We start from the raw sequence: 7904 nt of genomic DNA, 5'->3' as shown, positions 1-7904 counted from the left end.
AATTTTCGTTGCATTACACTAGTTTCGTTTCGTCAGATTTTCTGTATTCCATATCCGAATTTTGAACAGACAACTCGTTTCAATTTCTGCTTCGATTTGAAAAATAATGGATTTATTGCTAATACGAGAGGTTAACAGTGTTTTATGCGTAAGTTTTATCGTAAATACTAAGTATTTTATTATTTCGTACCATTCGTAAATATACAAAGACTTATTTCTTAATAAAACAATTTTTTCCACTTGGGGTTTCATTTTTACAATGGATGCTAGAGGTTACGCGGCGCCAAGTCAAAAGTATCTCGCCGTGAACCTCTAGCATGCTGGAGTAGGTAAACACGATGTCGCTTGTCACCAGAATTTTGGAGTCGGCGATATTAAGGATTAGATTTTTGGTAAAATATTGATTTTGATTAATTTTAATTAGTATTTTACGAAGTATATGTCATTAAATCGTATAGATTTAACTATAAAAATGAGTTACTATATATAGTATTAAACATATTGACTTTGTGACTTTTTAACTTTTTCTTAAATGGAAAAAAGTGAACTCCCTTTTTATTTTTTTTTTCATCAAAGGACATTTGAACTATTTATATTAATAGTGTCTTAATAGCTTGACACATGGCAATTAATATTATTTAAAATATTATTTCAAAAGTTTGAAATTTAATTAAAATGTCTAAAGCTTTTGTTGCTTTGTGATTTTGTTGTTAAACAGACAGACACAGCACTGGTAAATGTAATAGGATTAATTCTGATTAATTTAATGTACAGTGGCAGTTTTCTTTTAAAAATGTACAAATAGAGTGTATGATGTGTTTATGTCCCCATACAATTAACTTGATTTGTTAGCAAATGGAATAAGTACTGCAATTTATGATTTTAGTTCAATGTTTAATTTTATTATATATTTTAAATTTCAACACCAGAAATAATGAGATATTTTTCCCCGCTTGATTAGTACGAGTAGGGTCTTTGGTTTTCCCTGGATAAATATTGATTATATAATATTCTACTTTAACTCAATACAATAACAAAACAAAAATAATATTTGCACAGTTCCTTGTTTACAGGAGACAAGAGTAGACTAAAAAAGGATGCAGTAAACTTGACATCCAGTTTTGGACTTTAAAACTCCAGCAATACAAGTCCAACAGCTCCGTGGCTGCAGTCAAGACACGAAGTATGTACAAAGACTGAGCTGTTCCTCAAGAGTTGTGAACTAAAGTGTGCATCATGGAGTTTAGACCAGTATCCCCAGTGATAACTAGCAGTCACTCGGATGTTTCTTTAAGATCAGCCATATTCTTTAACAAAGATATGAAAAATTCAATGCAAGCATTTAAGCTGTTGAAGACTCTGTCCGAATGATTCTTTCTCATATTGGTACATATTGTAGAAGCTATTAGCATGATTAGGCTATTAAGTGAGATGTGCTTAGAAGATGTTCAACTATTACTTTTTAAATTTCAGAACACAAGTATATAGTTTTAAGAATTTTTGACACATTTAATTTTTAGAAAAATTAAAAAAAATCTTTTTGCTTACTTTGAAAAAGAATTAAAAATGATTGTACATGTATTATGAATTCTGTGGAATCTTTTTAATCAAGTTAATTTGTGGGGTTCAATGTTCATGGACAAGAAAAATTGTTCATGGGTATGTAATTTTGTGGATTTTAACTCATTGATAATGTAGATTCAATCAATATGTTAACAAAATCCATGGGCAAGAGAGACTCGTCAAATCCACAAGCATTGATTTCCAAGAATATTGTACTTGCATGCTCAAATTTAAGTACGAAAGGAATAAATATGTATAAATATTTAATACAATCTTTTTTGTTTTATTTATTTACAGCCATGAATAAAATAAGCAAAATCGTTAACAGAAAAAAGTTCAAGCTTTGGAAAAATACTGTACATGTACATAACTTGGTGTTTTCAAAATTTAGCGCAATCAATGGATATGGTTGTTGGCATAATCTTGAATTAATGCTACAAATATTTGTGTCGTATATTCTATTTATAAATGAATTTTTAGTGGTATTTATGAATTAGCACATCCTCGTCTGCTCAAAAACAACTAAAATATGAAGCTCGCTATTTTAAGTACACATACAGTAAATTCCTTTCAATGTCAATTTTTGTACAAACAAATATTAAAATGTTATGTCTGTGCATTCTTTCATTTCACAAATTAATTTCTCTTGCCAGGGATTGTTTGAGTACATCAGCTTCTTTTCTCTTTCAGTTTTTGGTGGAATCCCTTCAAATAAGAATGAGTAGCAATTAGTATAGAGTAATTAGCATTATCATGACTGCACTTGTTTTTTGGTAAATTAAACTGTCTTTAAATATTTTTAATTTTTTAAATAAAATTGATCTACTTCTCAAATTAAAATACAATTCTTAATCAATCCTTAATTGTAAGTTTGTGAAAAGCCTGAAGATGCTGCATACAAGATTATTGTACCGGTATTCTATTAGAGAATTTTCCAAGCATGAGAATACCTAGTCTATGTGTGTACAGGCTGAATGTTGCCCCATATTTCCAGCAGAACATTTTCTCTGTGAATGTATAGGACTGCCAAACATCTCAACACTTTGTCTTAGGTTGTAATACACCTAGTGATAATAAAAGGAAATGCATTTTTTTTAAGAATTAAAATTGGAAGCATTGAAGCATTGCTTAGGCCAAAATAAAATTATAGTTTGTCTGGAATTGCCTCCCGTCTCATTGAAATGCCCCCTCCTGAAAAAATTTTATTGACCAAAAGTAGGAAGATTTTTTTATATTTAATCAATTTTTTTTTTTGCCCATTACATGTATCACATGCACCATACAAAACACTGATATATAGTGTCTGATCTATGTAAAATTAGGTTTTCAATTAAAAAAAAGTAATTTCCCTCCCTCCCTCCTGTGTCTGAAACCCTTCAGGTGGCAATTCCAAACAAACAATTTTTTAAGGATGGCCTAGCTTAGGTGTAATTTATGAGTACTTTCTATTGTTAAAAAAAATACAAATGCAATTACATACCAGTTCATCTTTTTCCCTGACAGCACTGACAATAGGATGGATGCCATTTCATGAATTAGATGGGGAAAAATAGAATTTTTATGTAACATGTACCATCCAGCCATAATAAAGCTCCCTGTAAGCTTTGACTTCTTATTTTACCTGCTGATCTCCTAAATAAAATGAAATGAAAAAATATATTCTTAAATAACTGAAAAATAACCAGTTTACTCAGTATAGGCTTTTATTTAGGAACAAATATACAGTCAGCCTTTAAGTGAGGTCAATCCATAGTCCTGATAATAAATTCTTTTTTTCAGAGGACTGTAAAATTAATTATGTTTTTTGTATTTAGTTGTACAATAACAGCTACTACATGTATATATTCCTTTTATTTATTTTTACATGCAGCAGGTTTTATTTAATTACTGAGTATATCTTTCCGACTTAATGAAATTGTAAATGTAAACTAAGTTGTCGAGGGTCACATTATAGAAACACAAATACCGGTACTGTACAAAATGGACCTAGCAAATGATAACTTTAAAATATTTGTACTCATTTTTACCTTTATTATAACAAAGATGTAATGCTCTAAGTATACAAGTAGCTACTGACTATGAAAAAAATATGTACAGAACAAATAAATTTCACAATTATTCATATGCACTATATAGTACAAGGGCACATATCAAATCTATGTTTGTTTGTTGTCTAATTTCCCTCTTAAGAATTTTTTACTCATACGGAGACACCATCATTTGCTGATGGCAGACTGCAAATATACCTATTCTCGGCACTCTGGGCCATTGAGCAGGGATGGATCTTTTTAGTGCGAACACTTACTGCAAAACAGGACCACGGTTTAGACGGTCTCATCTGTAGGACACGTAATGCAGTGGATTTGAACCTGCGACATTAGGTTCAGGTCTTAGCTTTGGCGACTGTAGACAAGGCAGACACTCTAACCACTGCGAAATGTGGGCGACTTACATCAAAGCGTACCAGTCTCAATTTTTTTTTTAATTTAAAAAAAACAAACAAATGAGGCTGATTGGAAATCAATTATATTTATCCAATATCAATGAATGGTCATTTAATGTATCTCTATGTAGGATCTGGAGAGTCTTTTGGTGAGGGTTGAAATATGATGTTTGTGATTGTTTTAGTTTTGTTTATTATCATTAATTTTTTAAGTGAACTAAAATAAAATGAATGTTTAGTTTGTATTTGCCTTGCAATGAATATTACGTTGCACTTAATTACCCTGATGATCATTTGGGACGTTGCTCTTTTAACAGTATGTAACCAGTGTAGATCTACATAACCTAGCTGTGCAATGATTGTCATGTTAAAAAAAAAACAAAAAACAAAAAAAAACCAAAATATCGCCATGAGTATTCGTATCATATACTAATTCCATTTGAATCTAGTGTTTGTGTAAGTGGTAAAGATGATAATACATCTGACAACCTACAACAAGAGGCCCATGGGCCACATCGCTCACCTGAGAAGCTTTGGCCATTCTGTTCTTTACCAGATTTCCCCCTTGTAATACATATTGTGACCCCACCCTACCCCACTGATCATAATTTACACAATTTGAAATCTATGCTTCCATATACGTTTAAGCTTTGATTTTCAGATTTTTTTCTACATATTTCTATGTAAAACATTGAACACACATTGTGGCCCCACCCAACCCCCGGGGGTCATGATTTGAACAATTTAGAATCTAAACTACCCCAGGATGCTTCCAAATAAGTTTCAGCTTCTCTGGCTCAGTGGTTCTTGAGAAGAAGGTTTTAAAAGATTTCTCCTATATATTTCTATGTAAAACTTTGATTCCCCATTGTAACCCCGCCCTACCCCTGGGGTCATGATTTGAACAATTTAGAATCAACACTACTCAAGGATGCTTCCACATAAGTTTCAGGTTTTCTTTCCCAGTGGTTCCCAGATTTGAACACTTTGAATCTAAACTACCCAATGGATGCTTCCAAATCTTTCCCAGCTTTTTTTGACCCAGTGGTTCTTGAGAAGAAGATTTTCAAAGATTTTTCCTATATATTTCTATATAAAACTTTGATTCCCCATTGTGGCCCCGCCCTTCCCACGGGGGTCATGATTTGAACAATTTAGAATCTACTCTATCCCAGGATGCTTTCACATAGGTTTCAGCTTTACTGGCCTAGTGGTTCTTGAGAAAAAGATTTTCAAAGATTTTTTTCTAAATATTTCTATATAAAACTTTGATTTCCCATTGTGGCCCCGCCCTTCCCCCGGGGGTCATGATCCCTACAATTTAGAATTTATACCACCCAAGAATGCTTCCACATAAGTTTCAGCTTTTCTGGACTAGTGGTTCTTGCGAAAAAGATTTTCAAAGATTTTTCCTAAATATTTCTATATAAAACTTTGATTCCCCATTGTGGCCCCGCCCTTCGCCCGGGGGTCATGATTTGAACAATTTAGAATCTACACTATACCAGGATGCTTCCACATAAGTTTCAGCTTTTCTGGCCTAGTGGTTCTTGAGAAGAAGATTTTCAAAGATTTTTCCTATATATTTCTATATAAAACTTTGATTCCCCATTGTGGCCCCGCCCTTCCCCCGGGGGTCATGATTTGAACAATTTAGAATCTACACTATACCAGGATGCTTCCACATAAGTTTCAGCTTTTCTGGCCTAGTGGTTCTTGAGAAGATTTTCAAAGATTTTTCCTATATATTTCTATATAAAACTTTGATTCCCCATTGTGGCCCCGCCCTTCCCCCGGGGGTCATGATTTGAACAATTTAGAATCTACACTATACCAGGATGCTTCCACATAAGTTTCAGCTTTTCTGGCCCAGTGGTTCTTGAGAAGAAGATTTTCAAAGATTTTTCCTATATATTTCTATATAAAACTTTGATTCCCCATTGTGGCCCCGCCCTTCCCCCGGGGGTCATGATTTGAACAATTTAGAATCTACACTATACAAGGATGCTTCCACATAAGTTTCAGCTTTTCTTGCCCAGTGGTTCTTGAGAAGAAGATTTTCAAAGATTTTTCCTAAATATTTCTATATAAAACTTTGATTCCCCATTGTGGCCCCGCCCTTCCCCCGGGGGTCATGATTTGAACAATTTAGAATCTACACTATACAAGGATGCTTCCACATAAGTTTCAGCTTTTCTTGCCCAGTGGTTCTTGAGAAGAAGATTTTCAAAGATTTTTCCTATATATTTCTATATAAAAATTTGATTCCCCATTGTGGCCCCGCCCTTCCCCCGGGGGTCATGATTTGAACAATTTAGAATCTACACTATACAAGGATGCTTCCACATAAGTTTCAGCTTTTCTGACCTTGTGGTTCTTGAGAAGAAGATTTTCAAAGATTTTTCCTATATATTTCTATATAAAACTTTGATTCCCCATTGTGGCCCCGCCCTTCCCCCGGGGGTCATGATTTGAACAATTTAGAATCTACACTATACCAGGATGCTTCCACATAAGTTTCAGCTTTACTGGCCCAGTGGTTCTTGAGAAGAAGATTTTTTAATGACCCCACCCTATTTTTGTCTTTTCTTGATTATCTCCCCTTGCGAGGGGATATGTCCCTTCATTTTAACAATTTAAATTCCCCTTTACCCAAGGATGCTTTGTACCAAGTTTGGTCAAAATTGGCCCAGTGGTTCTTGAGAAGAAGTCGAAAATGTGAAAAGTTTACAGACGGACGGACAGACAGACAGACGGACAGACGGACAGACGGACAGACGGACGGACGGACGACGGACAAAATGTGATCAGAAAAGCTCACTTGAGCCTTCGGCTCAGGTGAGCTAAAAACGTCGATTGTAAACTCACTGCTTTGTCGTTGTACTATCTTCGTCATATAGGCATGTTACACTCGATAATTCTTAGAAAGTTTCCATAAATGTATATTATTTACAAACAATAATTACCCAAGATTCGGATAAACCTTTCTCCCGGTTGTGACAGCTCGATTAAAGATCGATTCAGCCCCTCCGTTTGGCTCCAAGTTCGAGGACACGTCCATTTGTTTACATTGTTACAAGCGCCGCGGTGATTAAAGCGTTTACGTAACCACCTCTAGTACACCAGCGACACCTGACGTCATAAATATGACGAATGAGTCCTAACCCTCGGGAGATGACACATTAAGATTGTTTGCCGGAAGTAAAGTCCTAGTGTAAGCCTCCATTAATCCTTCGGGAATCCTCGACGTTTTACAAGATACAAGATACAAGATTTTATTAATCCAATTTGGGCCCCCGGAGGAGCAAAAAGATTTACAAATAGAAGGAGGAGGATCCAAATGATAGAACAAGCATGATGATGATATTACAAATAAAGAGCAATTGTTAAAGAAAAAACCAAAAAAAAAAGTATATAAGAGATATACTGAATATACATACATGTATCGTATTCTAAGTTACATACAAATATATATAATTTATACATATATATATATAGTAAAGGCAAGAAACTGGGAAAGAGGTATATAATTTTTTTTTATGCTTATCACAATATCTTCAATTAAGGTAAATTACTAAGGAATCCAGCAAGTGATCTAAGGATGTCTGGATCTTCATTAGTCATGAGCCAATAAAATTGATTATCATAAGATAGAGACTGAAAATTTTTACATTTAATTTTACAAATATTTATGAGTTCAAGTCTTTGTACATTAAGATGAGGACATACAAGGAGAAAATGAATTTCATCCTGAATCTCGTTGTGATGACAAAGTGAACAAATTCGTTCCTCTCTAGGTATTTTTTGATAACGTCCAATTTCAATTTTAAGCCTGTGAGCCGATATTCTTAACTTTGTTAAAACTGATCTATGTTGATTGTTTGTAAGAATATCTAGA

At 33.9% G+C, this 7904-nt stretch overlaps 1 long non-coding RNA gene across 1 annotated transcript; it reads right to left on the bottom strand.

The window, feature by feature from the left end:
• Positions 1–1809: 1809 nt before the first annotated feature.
• On the bottom strand, positions 1810–7093 carry LOC134248125 (uncharacterized). Its single transcript, XR_009987983.1, has 4 exons — positions 6973–7093; positions 3044–3195; positions 2514–2627; positions 1810–2268 (listed from the first exon to the last, which is right to left on the bottom strand). It is a non-coding gene; the product is annotated as an uncharacterized LOC134248125 (long non-coding RNA).
• Between the last annotated feature and the right edge of the window lie 811 nt (positions 7094–7904).

Source organism: Saccostrea cucullata, unplaced genomic scaffold, assembly GCF_032062105.1.
Source record: "Saccostrea cucullata isolate Sc308-1 unplaced genomic scaffold, CSIRO_AGI_Scuc_v1 ctg4115, whole genome shotgun sequence".
Lineage (NCBI taxonomy): Eukaryota > Metazoa > Mollusca > Bivalvia > Ostreida > Ostreidae > Saccostrea > Saccostrea cuccullata.
This window is presented reverse-complemented; position numbering and strand designations above follow the sequence as displayed.